Source organism: Mus musculus, chromosome X (genome assembly GCF_000001635.26).
Source record: "Mus musculus strain C57BL/6J chromosome X, GRCm38.p6 C57BL/6J".
Taxonomy (NCBI): Eukaryota; Metazoa; Chordata; class Mammalia; order Rodentia; family Muridae; genus Mus; species Mus musculus.
In genome coordinates this window covers 114,616,985-114,642,309 of record NC_000086.7, presented here as the reverse complement: position 1 = coordinate 114,642,309, position 25,325 = coordinate 114,616,985, and positions in this window count along the sequence as shown.

The window sequence follows — 25,325 nt, the reverse complement described above, 5'->3', positions numbered from 1 at the left end:
CTCATTTACATTTCCAATGCTATACCAAAAGTCCCCCATATCCACCCACCCCCACTCCCCTGCCCACCCACTCCCCCTTTTTGGCCCTGGTATTCCCCTGTACTGGGGCATATAAAGTTTGCAAGTCCAATGGGCCTCTCTTTCCAGTGATGGCCGACTAGGCCATCTTTTGATATATATGCAGCTAGAGTCAAGAGCTCCGGGGTACTGGTTAGCTCATAATGTTGTTCCACCTATAGGGTTGCAGATCCCTTTAGCTCCTTGGCTACTTTCTCTAGCTCCTCCATTGGGAGCCCTATGATCCATCCATTAGCTGACTGTGAGCATCCACTTCTGTGTTTGCTGGGCCCCGGCATAGTCTCACAAGAGACAGCTACATCTGCGTCCTTTCAATAAAATCTTGCTAGTGTATGCAATGGTGTCAGCGTTTGGATGCTGATTATGGGGTGGATCCCTGGCTATGGCAGTCTCTACATGGTCCATCCTTTCATCTCAGCTCCAAACTCCGTCTCTATAACTCCTTCCATGGGTGTTTTGTTCCCAAATCTAAGGAGGGGCATAGTGTCCACACTTCAGTCTTCATTCTCTTTGAGTTTCATGTGTTTAGCAAATTATATCTTATATCTTGGGTATCCTAGGTTTGGGGCTAATATCCACTTATCAGTGAATACATATTGTGTGAGTTTCTTTGTGAATGTGTTACCTCACTCAGGATGATGCCCTCCAGGTCCATCCATTTGGCTAGGAATTTCATAAATTCATTCTTTTTAATAGCTGAGTAGTACTCCATTGTGTAGATGTACCACATTTTCTGTATCCATTCCTCTGTTGAGGGGCATCTAGGTTCTTTCCAGCTTCTGGCTATTATAAATAAGGCTGCTATGAACATAGTGGAGCATGTGTCCTTCTTACCTGTTGGGGCATCTTCTGGATATATGCCCAGGAGAGGTATTGCTGGATCCTCCGGTAGTACTATGTCCAGTTTTCTGAGGAACCGCCAGACTGATTTCCAGAGTGGTTGTACAAGCCTGCAATCCCACCAACAATAGAGGAGTGTTCCTCTTTCTCCACATCCTCGCCAGCATCTGCTGTCACCTGAATTTTTGATCTTAGCCATTCTGACATGGTGATGAAAGCTATATATACACATATATATAGTGTGTGTGTATATATATATATATAATGTATATATACATATACTATATATGTATATATATATGTATATATACATATATGTGTGTATATATATGTGTGTGTGTGGGGTGTATGTATATATAGTGAGAGAGAGGGAGAGAGAGAGGGGGGGGAGAGAGAGAGAGAGAGAGAGAGAGAGAGAGAGAGAGAGAGACAAATAGACAGACAGACAGACTAACTCACTATGTACCCCTGGCTAAGACCTTAGTGTAGACCAGGCAAGCCTTGAACTCATATTATCCCCCCTGCTCTCCTATCCCCCCTGCTCTCCCTGCTGCTCACAAGTTCTAAGATTAAAAGCTTTCATCACCATATCTGACCTGCTAGTAAACACATCTTTAAAGTGTTCAACACCCTTAGCCATCAGAGAAACGAAGATTAAATAACCTTAATTACATATCATTGGAAGACAGACTCTTGGGAGTAGGTAGGGAAAGTTCACTGGATCTCTCTGTCTCTCTTCCTGATGTGGCTGCATTGAAGATATATATATATATATATATATATATATATATATATATATATATATATAGCGTTGAAGCTATATATATATATATATATATATAGCATTGAAGATATATATATATATATATATATAGCGTTCTCTTTTTTTTTCTTTTAAATAAAATTATCTTCCCTAGGATATGCTGCTGGGCCTGGCTTTGGGAACAGGATGCGACTTTCAGTTTATATAGCAAAATGGCAGCCACTGCTGTTCCAAGAAGCAAAGATCTCATCTTGCTATCCTATATGTCAAATACCATGATTTCACATTAATGTGTAATTATAAAGTGATAAAAGACATGTATTTATGTTATTTTTTAACTTGATCTTAACTCTTTTTTTTAATATACATTCTTCTCTCACATAATCTATTCTGATTATGGTTCCCCTCTCTTTATTCCTCTTACTTCTTCCCCTCTTCACTTCCCAACCAGATCACATTCTTAACTTTTGGGTTGGTAGAAGCTAGTGATCTGCTAAGTTAATATATTCCAAAGAATTTTTATCTTTTAGTCAAGAGATATTATGTCTGACACAGACAAGGGTAAAAAATGGATATTCTGGAGGAACAACTCAAAGTAAGTTCATTATCCTCTGGACCCGAAACTATCTTCACAATACTGAAATTGCAATCAATCACTACAGACAAAGCTTATTTTTCTGAGTTTTCTCTCATACAAGGAAAGGACAAAGATGTCACTGTGTCTACCACTCAAGGTGAACTTATCTGGAAGAAAAGACATTAAGTCCCAAGCTGCTGCTGGAGTCTTTACTTCAGAGCGATTTTGCTATATGCCCACTCCAGTGACTCCCAGCTGATTTTTGCCCCTACTTGTTGGAAAACAAAAATGAGTTGGGAGTTTATTTGCGATTCCTGAGAAAACCCTAATACTTAGGAGATTTTTAGCTGATTAATCTTTTAAGAATTGAGAGTGATTTCTAAGACATTAATGGGGCAAAAGCCAGTCTCTGCCCCTGAAAACAAAATTCTGGCCATTCATTTCAGTTTTGCATTTAACATATTTTGTACTGAAAATCATGACTAGCATGTCTTTAAAAATATGTGGAAATGAATGTGTCTAGGATAATTTTAGACTGCATAAGAAGAGTTGCTTCTGTATATTTTTAAAGTTAAAATAAAAAAATAAACAATTAAATTTAAGGGGAAAACACTAGCTTTTGAACTTTAATTCTGGAAGCCTTTTCAAAAATACTTTTTGAATTGTTAATCTGGTACATTGGTTATTATTTATGGAAAATCCAGTTTTGAGGAAATCTGACTACAGCTTTTGGACAGTATAATCTAAAAATAGCTACAAAGCCTCTTTTTACTATTAAGTGCTCAAATAATATCTCCTTTTGCTAGACGAACTTGAAATGTAAACTTCATAGATTAATTTCCGGATTCACCTAAACAGGGAAACGTTTGCCATGGCCCATTTAAAATGTACACATACTGACAGTGCTTACACGAGCTAAATTTTGTTTTGCAAATGTTGCTGAGAGATAATATACAGTTTGGAACATATGAATTTTAATGTCTCAATATGGGTTTTGGGTTCCGTTTTCCTGGTCTCCTCAGTATGGAATCTGGAAGTTTAGTAAGCCAAAGCAGCGATGTTACCTGCACTTGACAGTCCTACTACCTGCCACCTCTATAGAAATGACAATAATTGGTAGAGGATGGCTTTGAGAAAATGAAGCAGAAACTATATGCCTCACAGATGTGCAGTCACCTGTGTTAAAGGGAAAAGCATCTCAGAAGCATTTGCAGGACAATTAATGAAAAAATTTTGTACATGGATAAATTCTTTCCTCTCCATAGAGAGTTCCTTGACGGTTAGAACATCACTCTTTCAGAGCATTTTATATTATGTTAAGTCTTGCATTCTTATCAACATACTCATAGGTAAAGATTGGTCGTGCAAAGTACAGGGGAACGCCAGGGCCAAGAAGTGGGAGTGGGTGGGTGGGGGAGTGGGTGGGGGAGCATGTGGGGGACTTTTGGGATAGCATTGGAAATGTAAATGAAATAAATACCCAAAAAAAAAAAAAAAACAGAAAGGAGAACTGCAGGGAAGAGTGGAGGTGGGTGAATGAGCAGGTGAGCATGCCAGGGCTTTCTTTATTCTGCATTTCCATGGTTTGCTAAGTCAAGATACTTTCTTCTGGAGAAAACATATTTTTTTTCTTTAAAATTTGTTGTTTACCTTTTGTAATTTTACTCTGTTCTGTTACAATAACCAGGTATCTGATTTCAGTCAATATTCAAAATCCAATTCAAAGTTTTTAAAATTTTCTTTTGAAGTTAGAGTTCAAAAAGTCAGACAAGCTTAATAGGAATGATTTGTAAAAAAAAAAAAAAAATCCACTAAGGAGGGAACAAATCAGTTTGGTATAAATGTGCATTGTTTAATAACATTAATTTATAATGATATGAAACAGAATTTTGTCAATCTCAGATGAAATGGATACACAACACCAAAAAGGTATAAGTGGGAAAGCTGTCTTTCAAAATGACTAGCTATTGAAACTGTCATGTTCTACTGGCATGTGTGTGTGTGTGTGTGTGTGTGTGAGTGAGCATGCATATGTTGTGTATCCATTTGATTTTTTAATTTTGTTTAAATTTTTAAAATTCAAGAATTTTACTATGCATCCCTGGTATGCCTGGAGCTCACATCATAAACCAAGTTGACTGAATTTAAGGCATATTTAAATATAAAGGCTACATGTGTGTGTTTCATCCAGGAAAGACTACAGTAGTCTAACGTGGGAAGGAATCCCATACCAGGATATTTAGTAAAATATTGATTACTACACCTCTCCAACCAGAGTTCTGTAATTAAAGGTTAACCATGACTACCTGGCACTAACTAAATGTGTTCTAACCTTAGTCTGTACTTATATTCTTTTAATTTATTTGCCTATGTTATGTACATTTATTCCATTTCAAGGTACATTGTTAAAATAGAAAGTGACAGAACTGAAGATATTAAGAGCACTTGCTCTTAAATAGGCTGTCAGACTATTGTACCAACAGACATCAAGGGAATGAGAATTTCTTCAGGAATCTGATGCTGAGAGAAGGAAAATACTCAGTCAGATGGGAAAATATTTCTTTTGGAAAGAGATTTCAGACAGTTTCATCAACATATCAGACAACCAGTCAATGATGTGGGATGAAGACTATTCAGATATCCAGATTCTTGGTCTTCTATTTAGACTTCATCTCATTTTAGGATCTTATTTTGGAGTCCATATTTTGGGGGCTCACAGAATATCTTTCTCTATTATCCCAATTAAAAAATTCATCTCACTAGAGTTAACTGGTCAAAAGATTAAGAATACAAATTGTAAAAATGGATGTGGATGTGATGAAAAGTGAGCTCTTATATACTCTTGGGAGTATAAAATAATGAGATCACTATGAAATGAGTCTGGAGGGTATTCAAAAAGTAAAAAACAGAATAACCATGTGATACAGTTATATTACTTTCAGGAATATACCCAAAATAATTTTATGTATTTTTAATTTATTTTCATGTATGCTGTTGTGTATGCCTATAGGCACATGTGGCTGTGTGTCCACAGAAATAAGAAGACTGGATCATATCTTTTTTGTTACAGTTACAGAGAACTGACTACTGCTGGATTTACCAAACTTGGGCCATCTGTAGAAGCTACAAGTGTTCTGAACAATGAAACCATGTCTCCAGCCTTAGAACTTTATATCTTTTTTTTTTCTTTTTTATTAGGTATTTTCATTATTTACATTTCAAATGTTATCCCCTTTCCTTGTTTCCCCTCCCAAAATCCCCTATCCCCTTCTCCCTCCCCCTGCTCCCCAATCCACCCACTCTCATTCCTAGTCCTGGCATTCCCCTATACTGGGGCATAGAACCTACACAGGAGCTAAGGCCTCTCCACCCATTGATGACCAATTAGGCCATCCTCAGCTACATATACAGCTAGAGCCACATGTCCCACCATGTGTTTTCTTTGATCGGTGGTTTAGTTCCAAGGAGCTCTGGGGTTACTGGTTAGTTTATATTAATGTTCCTCCTATGGGGCTTCGGCCCCCTTCAGCTCATTGGGTACTTTCTCTAGCTTTTTCATTGGGAACCTTGTGCCCTGTCCAATGGATGATTGTGAGCATCCACTTCTGTATTTGCCAGGCATTGGCAGAGGCCCACAGGAGACAGCTATATCAGGCTTCAGTCAGCAGGCTCTTGTTGGCATCTGCCATAGTGTCTGGGTTCGGTGGTTGGATGGACCCATAAACCACCCCAAGTGGAGCAGTCTCTGGATGGTCATTCCTTCAGTTTCTGCTCCAAACTTTGTCTCTGTAACTCCTTCCATGGGTATTTTGTTTCCCCTTCTTAGAAGGATTCTGAGTTTCTGGGTTAATATCCACTTATCAGTGAGTATGTTCTAACATGTAATAAGGAAAAATGCTCCACTATGTTCATAGCAGCTTTATTTGTAATATTCAGAAGCTGGAAAGAACCCAGATGTCCCTCAACAGTGGAATGGATACAGAAAATGTGGTACATTTACACAATGGAGTACTTATTCAGCTATTAAAAACAATGAGTTTATGAAATTCTTAAACAAATGGATGGATCTGGAGAATATCATCTTGAGTGAGGTAATCCAATCACAAAAGAACACACATGATATGCACTCACTCATAAGTGGATATTAGCTCAGAACTTTATATCTTAGTACAAAGATACTGCTTGTTGCAGCTCAATTTACAGTAGAATCAGTTAATATGCCCATCAGCTAATGAATGGATGAGGAAAATGTGGTACACATAAATAATACATTACTCAAATATAAAATAAAAACTGATACTTATAGGTGAATGAATGAAACTAGAAAAATATTCTGGATTGAAGATTCCTAGACTCAGAAGTATAAGCACTGCATATTCCCTTTGATATGTAGACTCTAGTTGAAGAAAAATATTTTTGAGTCTGGGGTACTCCAAACTTGTAATACATATGGAAGCTAGGAAACTAGAAATGGGTTATAGGGTTTAGACCCAATAAGAGTGGTAGGATATGGCATAAACTTCTTACCCTAACAAGAGACCAGAGCAGCACCCTGAACCCAAGGTAAGGCTGACCCTTCATCTCACCTATATCTACTCAGCAAAACCCCAACTAACCCTCTTTTCTTCTTTATAATATTATGGTCCACACTTATTGTGAAAGACTCCTACCCTATCAGAGGCCAAGCTATCTCCCTTTAAACCTAGTAAACTATACCCCACATGACCTGGCCCTGTGCCCACTTACTATAATCCCAATGGCTCCTACTTTCCTTGTCACTATAACTAGACCACCCCTCTACCTGACCTGTTCCTGCCCTGCAAGAGACCCACCCCAACCCTGAGAAAATCAACAAGTTAGACAAACCGTTATCCCGGCTAACTAAAAGAAAGAAACAAAATATCCAAATTAGCAAAATTATAAACTAAAAAGGAGATATAACAGATAGTGAGGAAATCCACAGAATCATTAGGTCATACTTCAAAAACCTATACTCCAAAAAATTGGAAAATATAGATAAGTGAATATTTTTTCTACAGATGCTACTTACCAAGTTAAATCAAAATCAGATAAACAAATTAAACAGACCAATAACTCTCAAGGAAATTGAAATCGCTATTAAAAGCCTGCCCACCCCCTAAAAAAGCCCAGAGCCAAATAGTTTTAGCACTGATTTCTACCAGACTTTCAAAGAACAAATTATTGCACAAAATAGAAACAGAAAAAACACTGTCAAATTTATTTTATGAAGACAGAGTCACTCAGATTGATACCCAATCTACAAAATAGATTCAACAATGAAAAAAAAAATTACAGACAATATCCTTCATGAGTATGAATACAAAAATACTCAATGAAATATGTGTAAACTAAATCAAAGAACACATCAAAACTATCATTTACTGTGATCAAATATGCTTCATTCCAGAGACTTAGGGATGGTTCAATATACAAAAAAATTGTTAATGTAATTCAACATATAAACAAACTGAAAGAAAGAAAAAAACACAATCATCTCATTACACACTGAAAATGTCCTTGACAAAATATATCACCTTTTCATGATAAAAGTTTTATGGAGATCAGGAATACAAGGGAGATATCTAAACACAATAAAGGCAATTTATTTCAAACCTATAGCCAACATTAAATTAAATACAGAAAACTCAAAACAATTAAAGTAAAATCAAGTAAAGGTAGGACAGTCCACTATCTCAATATCTATTGAATTTATTTAATATGGTACTTGAAGTAAAGATTTAGCTAGAGTAATAAGACAACTGATAGAGATAATGGAGATATTGTTGGAAAAGAAAAAAGTCAAGGACTTTCTACTCCCCAGGTACCCTAGCATGCCCAGGAACTTAGGATCACTGGTGAGTGGAATACAACATCGGTTCCAAAAGAACCAGCAGTGCCTGGGGCCAGCAGGAACATGGACACAGGAACCCTGCCCAACCAGTGACTCAGGTTCTTTCCAGTCAGCACTGGTATACCTTGGTTTCGAACTCAGCTGACAGCCCCACCTCAGAGGAGGTACTACTTCCCAGCACTCTAACACACCTAGTATCTTAGGATCCCAGGGTCCCAGGATCCCAGGAACTTCATCACATGAGGGTCTCAGAAGAAGCTTGCCTGCCAAGAACTCTGACAAACGCAGAATCACAGGATCACAGAGAAAGCTAGACTCAGAGGAGTTCTGACTCAAACGGGATTAGAGGAAAGAGCGGCTCCAATCAGATATATCAAGGGCAGGGAGCATTTGAGATACTCAGATGGCAGGACACAAGTTTAAGAAGAGAAGCAACAGAAATCAAGTTACTTGGCATCATCAGAACCCAACTCTCCCAACATAGCATGTGCTGTATACATCATCACACCAGAAAAGCAAGATATGGACTAAAAACACTTCTCATGATGATGATGGAGGGCTATAAGAAGGACATAAATAACTCCCCTGCCATATTCAGGGATCCATCCCATAATTAGCGTCCAAACGATGACACCATTACATACACTAGCAAGCGTTTGTTGCAAGGACTGTGATATAGCTGTCTCTTGTGAGACTAGGCCGGGGCCTAGCAAACACAGAAGTGGATGCTCACAGTCAGCTATTGGATGGATCACAGGGCCCCCAATGTAGGAACTAGAGAAAGTACCCAAGGAGCTAAAGGGATCTGCAATCCTATAGGTGGAACAACATTATGAACTAACCAGTACCCAGGAGCTCTTGACTCTAGCTGCATATGTATCAAAAGATGGCCTAGTTGGCCATCACTGGAAAGAGAGGCCCATTGGACAGGAAAACTTTATATGCCCCAGTACAGGGGAATGCCAGGGTTAAAAAATGGTAATGGGTGGATAGGGGAGTGGGGGGAGAGTGTGGGGGACTTTTGGGATAGCATTGGAAATGTAATTGAGGAAAATACGTAATAAAAAAATGTAAAGACAAAAAAAAAAAAAAAAAAAAAAAGAAATACAGGAGAACACAAGTAAACAGGTAGAAGCCCTTAAAGGGGAAACACAGAAATCCCTTAAAGAATTACAGGAAAACACATCCAAACAGGTGAAAGAATTGAACAAAACTATCCAAGACCTAAAAATGGAAGTAGAAACAAACAAAAAAAAAATGACAAAGGGAGACAACTCTGGAGATAGAAAACCTAGAAAAGATATCAGGAGCCATAGATGCAAACATCACCAACAGAATACAAGAGATAGAAGAAAGAATCTCAGGTGCAGAAGATACCAAAGAAAACATTGACAAAAAAAAAAAAAAACAAAGAAAATGTGAAAAAAAATAGGTCCTAACCCAATATATCCAGGAAATCCAGGACACAATGAGAATACCAATCCTAAGGATAATAGGAAAAGATGAGAAAGAAGATTACCAACTTAAATGGCCAGTAAATACCTTCAACAAAATTATAGAAGAAAACTTCCCTAAACTAAAAAAAGAGAACCCCATGAACATACAAGAAGCCTATAGAACTCCAAATAGTTTGGCCTAGAAAAGAAATTCCTCCTGTCACATAATAATCAAAACACCAAATGCACAAAACAAAGAAAGAATATTAAAAACTGTAAGGAAAAAAGGTCAAGTAACATATAAAGGCATCCTTATCAGAATTACACCTGACTTCTCCCAAGAGATAATGAAGGCCAGAAGTTCCTGGGCAGATGTCACACAGAACCTAAAAGAACACAAATGCCAGCGCAGGCTACTATACTCAGCAAAATCTCTATTACCATAGATGAAGAAACTAAGGTATTCCATGACAAAACCAAATTTACACAATGTCTTTCCACAAGTCCAGCCTTTCAAAGGATAATAAAGGAAAAAATTCAACACAAGGAGGGAAACAATACTCCAGAAAAGGCAACGAAGTATTCTTTCAACAAACCTAAAAGAGATAACCACATGAAAAAAATTCCAACTCTAACAACAAAAATAACAGGAAGCAACAATGTCTTTCCTTAATATATCTTTTTTAATTAATTAATTAATTTATTTTTTTATTTTATTATTTTTATTAGATATTTTCTTTATATACATTTCAAATTTCAAATGCTATCCCGAAAGTTCCCCATACCCTCCCCTCCCCAATGGAGTCAATTCCCCAATAAACAGACATAGACTAACAGTCTGGTTACATAAAACAGGACCCAATATTTTGCTGCATACAGGAAATCTACCTCAGTGACAAAGACAGACACTACCACAGAGAAAAAGGCTGGAAAACAATTTTTCAAGCAAAGTATCTCAAGAAACAAGCTGGAGTAGCCATTCTAATATCGAATAAAATCGACATTAAACCTAAAGTTATCAAAAAAGATAAGGAGGGACACAAAGGTAAAATTTACCAAGATGAACTCTCAATTCTGAACATCTATACTCCAAATGCAAGGGGACCACATTCATAAAAAAAAAAAAAAAAAAAAAAAAAAAAAACTCTACCAAAGTTCAAAACACACATAGCACCACCCACAATAATACTGGGATACTTCTACACCCCAGTCTCATCATTGGACAGACCATGGAATCGGAAACTGAACAGAGACACAGTGAAACTAATAGAAGTTATGAAACAAATGGATTTAACAGATATCTACAGAACATTTTATTCTAACACAAAAGGATATACCTTCTTCTCAGCACCTCATGGTACCTTCTCCAAAATTGACCATATAGTTGGTCACAAAACAGACCTCGAAAGATAGAAGAAGATTGAAATAATCCCATGCATCCTATCAGATTACTACGGACTAAGGCTGATCCTCAATAACAACATAAAATACTAGAAAACCCACATACACATGGAAGCTGAACAACACTCTACTCAATGATAACTTGGTCAAGGAAGAAATAAATAAAGAAATTAAAGACTTTATAAAGTTTAATGAAAATGAAGCCACAACATATGCAAACATATGAGACACAATGAAAGCATTGCTTAAAGGAAAACATAGCTCTGAGTGCCTCTAAAAAGGAACTGGACAGAGCATATACTACCTGCTTGACAGTACACCTGAAAATCTAGAAAAAAAAGAAGCACATTCACCCAAGAGGAGATGATGCCAGGAAATAATCAAAATCTGGGCTGAAATCAACCAAATGGAAATAAAAAGAACAATACAAAGTATCCACCAAACTAGGAGATGGTTCTTTGAGAAAATCAATAAAATAGATAAACACTTGCCAGACAAACTAGAGGGCACAGAGACAGTACATTAATTAACAAAATCAGAAATGAATAGGGAGACATAACAATAGAATCAGAGGAAATCCAAAACCTCATCAGATCCTACTACATAAGCCTATACTCAACCAAACTGGAAAACCTGGACGAAATGGACAATTTTCTAGACAGATTCCAGGCATCAAAGTTAAGTCAGGATCAGATTCTTGATCTAAACAGTCCCACACCCCTTAAGAAATAGAAACAGTCAATAAGAGCCTCCCAACCAAAAAAAGCCCAGGATCGGATGGGTTTAGTGTAGAGTTCTATCAAACTTTCAAAGAAGACCTAATACCAATATTCTTCACACTATTTCACAAAATAGAAACGAAAGGTACTCTACCCATTTTTTTCTATGAAGCCACAATTACTCTGATACCTAAACCAAACAAAGACCCAACAAAGAAAGAGAACTTCAGACCAATTTCCCTTATGAATATCAATGCAAAAATACTCAATAAAATTCTCGCAAACTGAATCCAAGAACACACGAAAACAATCATCCATCATGATCAAGTAGGCATCATCCCAAGGATGCAGGGATGGTTCAATATACGGCAGTCCATCAATGTAATCCACTATATAAACAAACTCAAAGACAAAAAACACATGATCATTTCATTAGATGCTGAGAAAGCATTTGACAAAATCCAACATCCGTTCATAATAAAAGTATTGGAAAAATCAAGAATTCAAGGTCTATAACTAAACATAGCAAAAGCAATATACACCAAACCAGTAGCCAAAATCTAAATGGAGAGAAACTTGAAGCAATCCCTATATAATCAGGACTAGGCAAGACTGCTGACTCTCTCTCTACCAGTTCAATATAGTGTTGAAGTCCTTGTCAGAAAAATTAGACAACAAAAGATCAATGGGGTACAAACTAGAAAGGAAGAAGTGTAAGTGTCACTGTTTGCAGATAATATGAGAGTATATATAAGTGAATCAAAAAATTCTACCAGAGAACTCCTAAGCCTGATAAACAACTTCAGCAAAGTGGGTAGATATAAAATTAGTTCAAACAACTCAGTGGCCTTCCTCTACACAAAGATAAGCAGGCTAAGAAAGTATTTAGGGAAACAGCAACCTTCACAATAGTCATAAATAATATAAAATATCTAACTAAGCAAGTGAAAATCTGCATGATAAGAAATTCAAGAAATCAAAGATGTTCTCAGAAGATGAAAAGATCTCCTGTGTTCATTGACTGGCAGGATTAATATAGTAAAAATGTCCATTTGCCAAAAGCTATCTACCTATTCAATGTAACCCATATCAAAATTCCAACTCAGTTCTTCACAGAGTTAGAAAGAGTAATTTGCAAATTCATCTAGAATACAAAAAAAACCAAAAACCAAAAAACAAAAAACCAAAACCCAAAAAACAAAAAAACAAAACAAACCCCAGAATAGCTAAAACTGTTCTCAACAATAAAAGAACTGGGGGAAACACCATCCCTGACCTCAAGGTATACTACAGAGCAATTGTCATAAAAACCATATGGTATTGGTACAGTGACCAGTGGAATAGAATTGAAGACCCAGAAATGAACCCACATATAGGGTCACAAACAGCTATGGTCACTTAATCTTTTTGACAAAGGATCTAAAACCGTACAGTGGGAAAAAAGACAATATTTACAACAAGTTTTGCCAACTCAACTGGTTTTTAGCATGTCAAAGAACACAAATTGACCCACTCTTATCTCCATGTACAAAGCTCAAGTCCAAGTGGAGCAAGGACCTCCACAAAAAACCAGAGACACTAAAATTTATAGAGGAGAATGTGAGGAAGAGCCTAAAACATATGAGCACAGGGAAAAATTCCTGAACTGAACACCAATGGCTTTTGATGTAAGATCAAGAATCAACAAATGGGACCTTATAAAATTGCAAAGCTTCTGTAAGGTAAAAGACACTGTCAATAAGACAAAAAGGCCACCAACAGATTGGGAAAGGACCTTTTCCATTCCTAAATCAGATAAGGGACTAATATCCAATATATATATAAAGAACTCAAGATGATAGACTCCAGAAAATCAAATAACCCTATTAAAAATGGGATACAGAGCTAAACAAAGAATTCTCAACTGAGGAATACCAAATGACTGAGAAGCACCTGAAAAAAAAAGTTCAACATCCTTAATTATCAGGGAAATGCAAATCAAAACAACCCTGAGATTCTACCTCACACCAGTCAGAATGGCTAAGATCAAAAATTCAGGTGACAGCAGATACTGGTGAGGATGTGGAGAAAGAGAAACACTTCTCCATTGTTGGTGGAATTCCAAGCTGGTACAACTACTCTGGAAATCAGTCTGGCAGTTCCTCAGAAAATTGGACATAATACTACTGGAATATCTAGCAATACCTCTCCTGTGTATATACCCAGAAGATGTTTGAACTTGTCATAAGGACACATGCTCCACTATATTCATAGCAGCCTTATTTATAATAGCCAGAAGCTGGAAAGAACCCAGATGCCCCTCAACAGAGGAATGGATACAAAAAATGTGGTATATTTACACAATGGAGTACTACTCAGCAATTAAACCAATAAATTTATGAAATTCTTAGGCACATGCATGGGTCTGGAGATATCATCCTTAGTGAGGTAACCCAATCACAAAAGAACATGCATTATGTGCACTCACTGATAAGCGGATATTAGCCCAGAAACTTAGAATATCCAAGATAAAATTTGCAAAACACATGAAACTCAAGAAGAAGGAAGTGTTGATACTTTGCTCCTCAGAATAGGAAACAAAATAACCATGGAAGGAGTTACAGAGACAAAGTTAGGAGCTGAGATGAAAGGAAGGACCATCCAGAGACTGCCCCACCCGGGGATCCATCCCATATATAACCACCAAACCCAGACACTATTGCATATGTCATAATGTTTTTGCTGACAGGACTCTGATATAGCTCTCCTTTGTGAGGCTATGCCAGTGCCTGAAAAATACAGAAGTGGATGCTCACAGTCATCTATTGGACGGATCACAGTGCCCCCAATGGAAGAGCTAGAGAAAGTACCCAAAGGAGCTAAAGGGGTCTGCAACCCTATAGGAGGGACAGCAATATGAACTAACCAGTATACCCCCCCAGAGCTATGTCTCTAGTTGAATATGTAGCAGAGTTTGGCCTAGTCGGCCATCAATGGGAGGAGAGACCCTTGGTCTTGCAAAGATCATATGCCCCATTACAGGGGAATGCCAGGGCCAGGAAGCAGGAGTGGGTGGGTTGAGGAGCAGCATGGCAGGAGGGTATAGGGGACTTTGGGGATAGCATTTGAAATGTAAATGAAGAATATCTAATTAAAAAAAAGAAAATGAGTAACATGCATGGGGCTTGGACTCTTTTCATGTTTACCAATTATACCAAATATAAGAATATTTGGTGTGAAAAAAAAACTGGCTAGTAGGACTGATAGGGCAGAGAGTAGCTGGGTATAGAATGGGGACTTGCTGCTCTTTTTAAAATTTCTGGCAACACCCATAGGCCTTGTTCTTGTAAAAGGAGCTATTGGCAGATAGTGTTTGTTAGGGAGGAAGTATCATTCTCCATTGTAATCATGGATGATTTTAGGTTGTTTGTGTACCACTGGATAAACATATACCCGTGTGCACATAGGCAGCATTATTTGGGCTCAGGATTTATAAATACCAAAATAAGTAGAAAGAGTACATGAACCTGGGGGTCAGGTAGGGTATACTATTATAGTTTGAGGTAATACTGGATGGGCATAATCATACATTATATAAATATATGAAACTTCCAAAGACATTCTAAGCCCAGCACTCAAAGCAGGGGCAGAAGTAACTGTGAATTTAAGATGAACATTGCCTTTACTGCAGATACTGCAAGTTCTAAGACAGTAAGGAATAAATGGTAAGAACCTGTTAGAAGAAGAAGAGGATGAAGAGAAAGAAGAGGGATAGTAGAAGAAAAAGAATAGAACAAGATAAGAGTTGAGATGAGGTGGAAAAAGAAGAGGAAGAGGAGGAGGGGAGAGGTAGGAGAAGGAGCAGGACTAAATTTAAAGGTGAAAAGTATGTTTTAAATTTATATTCCAGAGAAAACTGCCAAGGAGCATCCTGGGCTTGGAGAAGGGTTCCTGTAGGAAGGGGTTGTTTAATCATGGAGTACAAGTTGATGGCCTGTGATCTGCTGCAGCTTTTTGCTGGAGACCTTCAGACAGCTCAGCTCTTCAAGACCAAGGTATAGGCTTTCATTTACATAGCAATTCAGCCATTTACTCCAGGTTACCTTTTGATTATCCCATGAATCAGGATTCCATGACCCCAGTTCCCCCAGTCTTAGAAAAAGACAGCAAGCACTTTTCTTTTAAAAATTGCAAATGAATATCTGCTTGCTTTTGTAAGTAAAGGCAGTAAGTTTAGCTGGGTGGAATCCCATCCTAAAATTACCATTCCCACTATGTGTGGGTCCAAACTTGCTCTGTCCCACACTGACTGGAACTCAAGAATCTGCCTGCCTTTGTATCTGTCTGCCTATGTATATATCTGACAAGCTAGCTCATAGTGCAGCTGCCTTTGTTATTTTAGTTCTGGGAAGCTCCTCATATAATTCATATTGCATCCTTATATTTTGTATAGTTGAGAAATTATATATATATTTTTATTCATGCTTTCAGAGTCCTTTTCCACATGTTTAAGGGCTGTCTTGACGGTCACAGTGTTCTACCATTTTGCTGAGACTTCAGATATACCCTTGCCTCCCAGACTCATGATTTCTTTGATTATCATATTAGCTAACCTTGGCAAAGTAGATATTCCCTGATAACCTTAGCAGGGAGACTATTTCCCAAAGGAGGAAATTGAAGTAAAATATATGTGGTTTTTAACAAGCATCACATCTAGCATCTATCAACTCTCGTAGAGGCCCACACCCTTCTGTCTCTGTTCCAGGAGCAAGGAACAATGTTATACTGTCCCTTCCATGCAGGGTTTGGAAGAAAACATTGCAGGACTGAAGAGATTTCCCAGTGATAAAGAGTATCCAGGTTTGTTTTTCAGCACCTATCCAGCAGCTCACAACATCCCTAACTCCAATTCTATGGAATGATGTACACCCAGGCACATATGCAGTTCACAGACATACATGAAGCCAAATACTCATGCCTGTAAAATAATAATTTCAAAAGGAAAACTGCATTTCTGTAAAGGTAACTTTTATTCATCTGATGTCATTGTTATCTTGAAAGCTGACTGATGAATACAATTGCCCTTTCTGTCTCTTTCTGAACTCTGGCTAGATGATTCAACTTAGCTGTTCTGGCTCAAACTCCTCTCCAAGCCAACTGCTTCAAACTGGCTTCTCTTGGCTTCTCATTTTATTGTTCTGCTTGGCCTCAAACTAACTCTAGCAATCTGCTATAATCTTTGGGCTTCATATCATTCTCCGGCTCATTCTGTCTTCACCTGTGTCTTGGTTGTTCTTTCTGTGACCTGTCTGTAAAACAATACCTGTACAAAACAAACAAACAAACAAACAAACAAAAACCCCAACTGCTTCTGAACTCTGTAAACTGAATTGCTACCACCTAACCTGCCCCCTCAACTTCACTGCACTGTCCCACAACTGACTCCTTAGTTTGGGAATTAAACACACATACCACCTCCCCTGGACCTTGGCTTTTCTGTACCTGGAACTTGCTCTGCACCAGGCTGCCCTTGAATTCAGAGATCTGCTTGCCTCTGGCCCCTGGGATTTAAAGGCTTCTCTGGCTTCCAGTCATATTACGCTACAATCCAGGGGATGCCTGCATTGCAGCCTGATCACACAGATGCAGAAAATGTGATCTCTTACCAGAACACCATGTTGCTGAATTAATATTCCTCCACATGTTTCTACAAAATTAGCATTTTCATGTAATTGTATTGCATACAGACAAAGCTTATTTTAATTGTGCATTCATGCTTTGTGACTGTTCTAGATCACACAAATATTGCATACATTTAATTTAACTTACTTTCTGCTTTATTTTATTTACTGAAACAGGGTTTGTCTATGTATCCTTTATCAGCCTGTAAGTCACCAAGTCTGGTACTGAAACTCATAGAGATCCTCTGGCTCCTGTCTTCTAACTACTGAGATTCAAGGTAGGTATCACTTGCCCAAACCCATATTTAAGAATTTATTTTTACTCCCCTATTGCCTAACTTATTATTTTGATACAGCAAAACTCACTTGAAGATTCTAACAACCTTGTTACCAATGAGAATTCAATCTAATGGCAGCAACTTGTAATATTAAAATTCAAAAATTTCCAATTCTAGACATGTAGAAAATATGATTCAAATATATGAGCCTCAATATATTACTATTGTTATTATCATCAGTATTATTATTATTGCTGGAAGCTTGGGATGGGACTAAAGACCACATGGATGTTAATCTCATTATACCAATGATCTATACCATCACCTATTTTTATTATTATTATTAATTGACATAGAAATTATCCACAGCTAAAGGTTACAATGTGACATTTCCATGCATAGTTATAAACTGTAGTGATCAGGTCAGAGTACCTTGAATTTCTGTTGCTCGGTGTACTTATCCCTGCTCTGTGTTCCAAGTATTAAAAATAAAACTGAGTATAATTAAAACTTCTTTGCTGGCATTTTTATTTTCAAGTAGAGTGACAATGTAAGTTATAACTAAAATCTATCTTAAGAAAAATTCTTAGAGATACCTGGTAGAGTATAAACAGTATAGATGTGTAGTGTTTGCTACAAAGGAGAGAACTTGCATAAGCTAGACCTAGCAGAAAATTATATTTCACATAGCATATCAAAGAAATAGTACCATCACAACAACAGTATATTATGTCAGTATGAAGGTAGAAGATGTATGGTGTGTTTTGACTATCTATAATCAAATACATTTCACTTTTTGTATGTTAATATTAAGAAAATGTTGACAAATATTACTTGATTTAATCATTTCTATTGTATTATTTTATAAATATAAGTTTCAAAAATATCTACAGCGATAAAATTCAGAAAATAATAATTGTATAATAATTTGAAAATTACTACTTTTAAAGAATATTTAAAATTAAGTTCATTTTAGAGATTTGCATTACTAAAAAACGTATTAGTATAAAAACTACGTGAGAGTAAGCAATTTGTCAGTGAAACTGTCTGCAGTTAAAAAAATATATATATAAAGAATGTCTCTGAAAACTGGTGGACTTTTTCTTGTTTTCTTAATGCATGATAAAAATGAAACAAATAAATATGGTTAATTTTTTTAAGAAAAAAGGTTTCTATTGTGGTTTAGAATTTCAAAATACCATGTGTTAAAACTATTAATTTATGATGACAAAATGAGATATTTAGCTTATCATCATTCTTCCAACTTTAATAACATGTCTCAGTATCTATTTTAATTTACTTTTTCATGTTAAATTTTAGCTAAATGTTTTAACATAACATATATACATCAAATTATTGCTTTTGAATTCTTTCAAAAGAAATACATATAAGATGGTCCTAAGGGAAATGCAATTTACTTAATGGATTGTTGAAGGCAGAAATTTTTGAGACAGACCAAAGCAATTTGTAGATGGAATACAATTGTTCTGTTTGGATTCCATAAATCATGAAGAATTTCCAACAAAGTAGGTAAAAATACCTTCCATGTTCCTTTTATTTAGAATTTTCCTTCAAGGTTGAACTGTACTAAAATTTATTAGGGAGGCATTTCTTGAAACAGTTTTTATTATTTGTCCACTCTTCATGGTTAACGTTCAAATATTTAATTATCAGTCAGAACAGCCTGAGAATCATCTATTTGTAATCGATGTGATAAGCGACTTGTGACACCATCCAAAGTTTTCAAGTAAAATAGTACATCTGTTATAATTACACGGTATATTCAGTTCGTACCAAAACCTGAAATCTTCCCTACTTTATTCTCTATGCTTCACATAGTTCTCCACTCCAGTTCCTAATGACTTTCTATTCATTCTCCGCTATTTATCATGTTACTATTCTCATGATTTTTGTGTCATTTAACTATAATGGAACCATGTGAGAATTTTATTGCCTTATTTTGAAAACCCTCAATATCATATATGGACCCTTGTGCTTGAAATGAGATGTTCCCTATACTCTTGGACTACAGAATGTTTCGTCCCCAGTTTATGGCACTGTTTGGGTAAGCTTAAGAGGTGTGACCTTGCTAGAGAAGCAAATCACTGAGGGCAGGATTTGAGGTTTAGAAATGACTCCTCCATGTAAAGAGCAAGCTTTCTGCTTCTTGGTTGTGATTTAAGATGAGAGCGCCCAACTGTGGCTCCAGCCACTCATTTGCTACCTTAGCTATACAATCATGAATACTCTGCACTTGAAACCCAAACAAATCCTTTCCTTTACAAGTTGCATCAGTCACAGTGTTTTATAAACACAATAGAAAAGTAATAATACACTTAAAAAGTCAAAGCTAAGATGAGAAAATAAAAAAAAATTAAGGATGCTGGCTATAAGAAATAAAATGGTCATTTATTATGGTTTGACTAAGATTTCTTTGCCGAAATATAAAACAAAAAAAGAATGTGCTATTGACACTAGAGTCTCATCTTGGTCGTAATAAATATCTTTCCTTATAAGGAATTTAAGGAAAATTTATACTTTTAAATTTTTCCCCATAAACAAATAGCACCAAATATGATATTCATTCCACATATACATGTGCTGAAAGGCAGATAACATGATGGTGTAGATTTGATTTCCCCTTTTTCATGCTTATTTTGTAGCTAGGAAGAGATCATTTTTCTAGTGTTTCTTACTTGGGAAAGTTATCCTTACTTTACTGTACAAAAGTAGATCACATGGCTAACAGTAATGTAAAGACAGGACCTCTTTTCTTGAAATCTAGTAATTTTTATTTAATATATTTGAGAAACTAGTAAGAAGATATTTGTTGGGTAGACACCAAATAGTGTCTTGCATGGAAAGAACAGCATAATGTCAATTCCTCAAATAATGTATCTACTTACTTGTTATCTGTTTTCTATTCCTAAACTCTATGCCTGTAAGTTAATAAAATAAGTTATAATAATAGGGAATTTCAGGAATTCTATTAAACAGGTCTGAAGTAAGCTCATGAATTTATCTATTTTAGGTTTCTTACATACGCTATTTTTTTTTTTGTATTTGACATCTTCTCGAAAGTTAACTTATATAGCCATTAAAATTTACATGTCATTATGATATCACAGACATTGAGTGGTAATATTTTGATATCTATATAAAGTCACTCTAAAAGTTACAATGAATATAGATATGGACAGAATGTGAAAACTTTATAGAAACACTGAAAATGTTGACAGAGGATAATTTTGATGGTTATATACAAATCCTCCTACTGGCAGCATCATCATGTTTTGTTACTTTTTTTTTTTTTAGCAAAACTCTCAGATTTATTCTCATATTTGTAAAAGAAACGCCTTACTGAGGGTTTTAGGAAGATTTGATTTTCACAACTTCTACTAGAGGACTATCTGTTTGCTTGCCAATTCCATTAGAATATATAAAAATATCAGAATTAAATAGTTGGTCATATGTAAAGGTGCACATTATGTTTGCACTTTAAAAATTGTTTGCTTCTTTTGGGAGAAAAATGTATTCATAGCATCCAGCAGACAGGCTTTCCAGTTTGTATTTTTTGGTTGTTGTTCTGAGCTGACTTTCCTCATGATTAGTATTTCCCTTTAGATGCATTATACCAGACACATCACATTGTATTTCATCAATCATATTTGATTGCAATAGTTGACACAACTAAAACTGTCACCAAGCCCGTCACTTGGGAAATTCATGAGGGTTTTCTGTTATTATTGATTTATATTTATTTCTTTCTCAAACTATTTTTCATTCTTCACTTTTTGGAAGCTTTTCATAGGAGTACTCTTGTGAACTTGAAGAAACTGTTACTGATCTTAACTCTAAATAGTCAGTGTTTAAATAACTTTCATTAAATGGCTCATTAGGCGGTAGCATTGAACATCAAATAATGTTGGAATAGTATAATATTTTGGTACATTTCATTGGTGCATTTTATGAAGTAATTATCTTTTCTGATATTACAATAGTAAATGGAAAAGTTTTTTGCTGATAAAACATACGTTTTTCTCCTGATTATGTGAATGTTTCTGTTTCTGAATCCAGTAAAGAGGCAGAAGGCTTGTTTTTCTCTTCTAATATACTGACATGACCTATGGGATTTCATGACAATTCATTGGTCTCCTGTTAATAAGGATTATACTAATAATTTTTATTGTTAATGTTTTAAGATTTTATGGGTAAAATTAAATGTTTCTAAATAGTATTTTATAAACTATGTGTTAAGCTAATTTAAAATTTAAACTGCAGTGGGAACACATATAATAACTATAATTTCAACACAGTTATAGATGTTACATTATTCTTCAAATTAAGAATTTCAAAGTATATTTTTGATTTTCTCATTTGATATCAATATTTTTATTATATATCAATCTTATTCTGAGAGGATAATCAGTCAGCCCTCAAGGAATTATTACTTTCTACTGCATTTTCAGAATAAACACTGGATGATTTTTTTTTTGACTTCTTGCCAAAGCCAGTCTGTTTAATATCTGTATTTACAAGATGACCTTTTGGTCATTCAAGAGTAGTGGCTTACAGTTCCTGAGAGATGATTTAATGTATCAAATGTTACAATCCAAAATAATTACATATTTGTGGTATACATTGTAGAAATAATGTTAAGCTTTCAGTTCTACCTTTGAGACTTTAAATATTTTAAGGCATTTTCAATTACTAAATAAGTTCTTAAATCCTAATAACTATTAGAATTGCAGCTTTGGTCCCTTGAAAATATAAACTTGTGAAAAGATGTCAAGGGAGGCATAAGTATTTTATATAGATTTCCTGGGAATTTAACAAACTGAAAGTGTTTTTAAGGATTTTAAACACTTTGGTGTTATAAGTCACTTGAAAAGCCTAAATACTTATATACAAAGAATTGGTTGAAATTGAAGTCTGACACAGGGTAATTAATTTGAATATTTTACTGCTACTTGAGTGTGGAATTCAAAGTAAAATCGAAATGGAACAAGAAATATACTTCAATTTGGAAGAAAACTGTAAAAAGTTATTGAAAATTTGAAAACAAAATATGACAACTTGTACAATTATGTATATGATTAGTCAACCTTGAGGTTATAAATTATTCAAAATAATGAGAAACAGAAAGTTTATAAATTCGTATGAGTTCATTGTGCTTTTCTTACCGAGGATAATTTTGTAATTATACAATATAATTCCTAACAATATCGATATCAGATGACTGGATTTGCTCAATTTTATAGTGTAACTTTGATTTTATCAGTTTGCTTCTAATGATAAAGCCTTGCTATGCTAGAGGACTTTTCTTTGCTAATGAACTATATTGTAAATGCAAATACTCAAAGTATATTAAAACTGGTCTATAACGTGTGTAAAATAGGAAAAGTAAGACTAACAAAGACTCAGAGAAGAAGTGAGGCCATGCTAAACTCCATCTTTAGTTATTTTAATAAGCAACCATTCAATACTAACATTGATGTCCTATTAGAAATTAGTATTACTCTCAAATTTTTCATTTGTAGTAGTAAAAACAATCATAACAGAAGGAAAAATTACCAGCTTTGAATGCCTATGAATAAGCATTGTATACTGTTCTTTGTTTTGAAATGAACATACCATAGAGGTATTTTCACATCCATATTTGTAATTTTACTAGTCACAATAACCAAAAAAGCAAACCAGTCTAGATGTTTATCAATGGATAAATGAAAAGAAAATGACTTTTATTCAGTGGTAAATAATATTGAAATAATGATGTTTGCATAAAAAATTCAACTGGATATCATTATATTAACAAAACCATCAAGGCTCTGTAAGCTAAGTTTTCTTTAATTATGGATCACATATTTTATGTAGATACATACTGCTGTTTTATATTTGCAATATGAAAGCAGAAAAGAAACTAGAGGCAAGAAGCATAATAGGAATGGGAGGAGAGGAATATAAAGGAAGAGTAAGGGGAATAAATATTGTAAATTTACATGCTTTATCTTAAAGAAATTGTCATCACAAGACACAATACTTTTTATAATGAATAGGTATGGTAGTTTCTATGAGATCCCCTATAGTCTTGAACACTTGGTCCCTTTGTTGGCCCTGGTTTTGGATGTTTCAGTGGTACAGCCTGGCAAGAGGAAGTATGTGAAAGAGGGCAGAGTTTGAAATTAAAAGCTTTGTGCTATTTTGATTCACTCTCTCTGCTTTGTGCTTGTAGTACATCTTCCTCTTCCTGCTGCTGTAGCTGCTACTTGCCACCATGCCTTCCTGCCAGGAGAGACTCTTAGCCAGCTGGAACCCTTATCCAACAGTACACCAAAATAACTTCTTCCATAAGAGACTTTTGGTCATGATGTTTTATCACAGCAACAGAAAGGCAACTGATACAATAATACAGCAATAAAATTTTTTAAAAGATACTAAATCTTACTAAAACTAAGTCAGGCTAGAAATATGACCATTGGTAAAATGCTTGCTTAGCATGCAGGGAACCTTGGGAAAGATTCCTACTGCATTTAAAAAAAGTAAAACATGTTAGTGATGCTTTGTACCTATAATATGGGCCCTCTGCAGGTAAAAACTGGAGCATCATTAGAAGTTCAAGGTCATCCTCTGCTACATAACAAGTCTGAAGGTATCCCGGGTTACATGAAATAAGGTACAGGGTGATGGCTCAGTGTGTAAAGTGTTTACTAGACAAACATAAGGACTTGAATTTGAATTCCCCAGCACTCAAATAAAATTCCAGAATGGCAACATTCTCCTATAATAGAAGTGCTACAAAATGAAGACATGAATATACTGGAAACTTGCTGGTTAGACATTCTAGCCAAATTGGAGAGCTATGATTTGGAGGGGGTAAGAAGATAACTGACATAATCTGTTGGCACATACAGACACAGACACACACACATGCAAGCATGCATTTGTACACACACATCCATGCATACACACACAATGAAAAGTAGAAAAAGAAAAGAAAAAGATTAGTACCTAGTTACATTTAGAAAAAAATTAAGCTTTAGAATCAGTGTTGAATTTCAATCCCCAACCCCACCCCGGTAGAGCACTATGTTACCATTACACTGTAATTAAAAGAGCTATGTTTTCCTTAAGTAATTAAATGTTAGATTTACAGACTCATCCACTCATGAATTACTTTATTTCATTTACTCATTCTAATTCATTCATTTATTAATGCATTTAATAAAGCATTATTGAATGGCAAATTTTTTTGTCTGCCACTGATTTTGACTCCCTAAGTTCCCAGAGTTAGTGTGGCAGTTTGGTGCTAGGAAAACAGGCTTATCAATTCATCTCTAGACATGGAAATTTCATTCTATAACTTTGGCAGTTTTGGAAGACTCTGTAAAAAAAACCTCTATTTTCTTCATATATATATATATATATATATATATATATATATATATATATTCCTTAAATTTGTATACAGTTGTATAAATGATCTTTAGCAAAATGATGGCATATAGCTTTTATAATGCTATAATGCTTAGTCCATTAAATTCTCTTGTGCTGGGTTCTTCTAATTTCCCCCTTTCCAGTGGACTGCTATTACTGTATTCAGAATAGTCAGAATGACCTGTGTTGCATATGACAATGCTTCCTGCATGAAGTCCCATTAAGTAGCTGTTTAAAGGAAAGTTTTTGAGACACCTGATTGAAGAA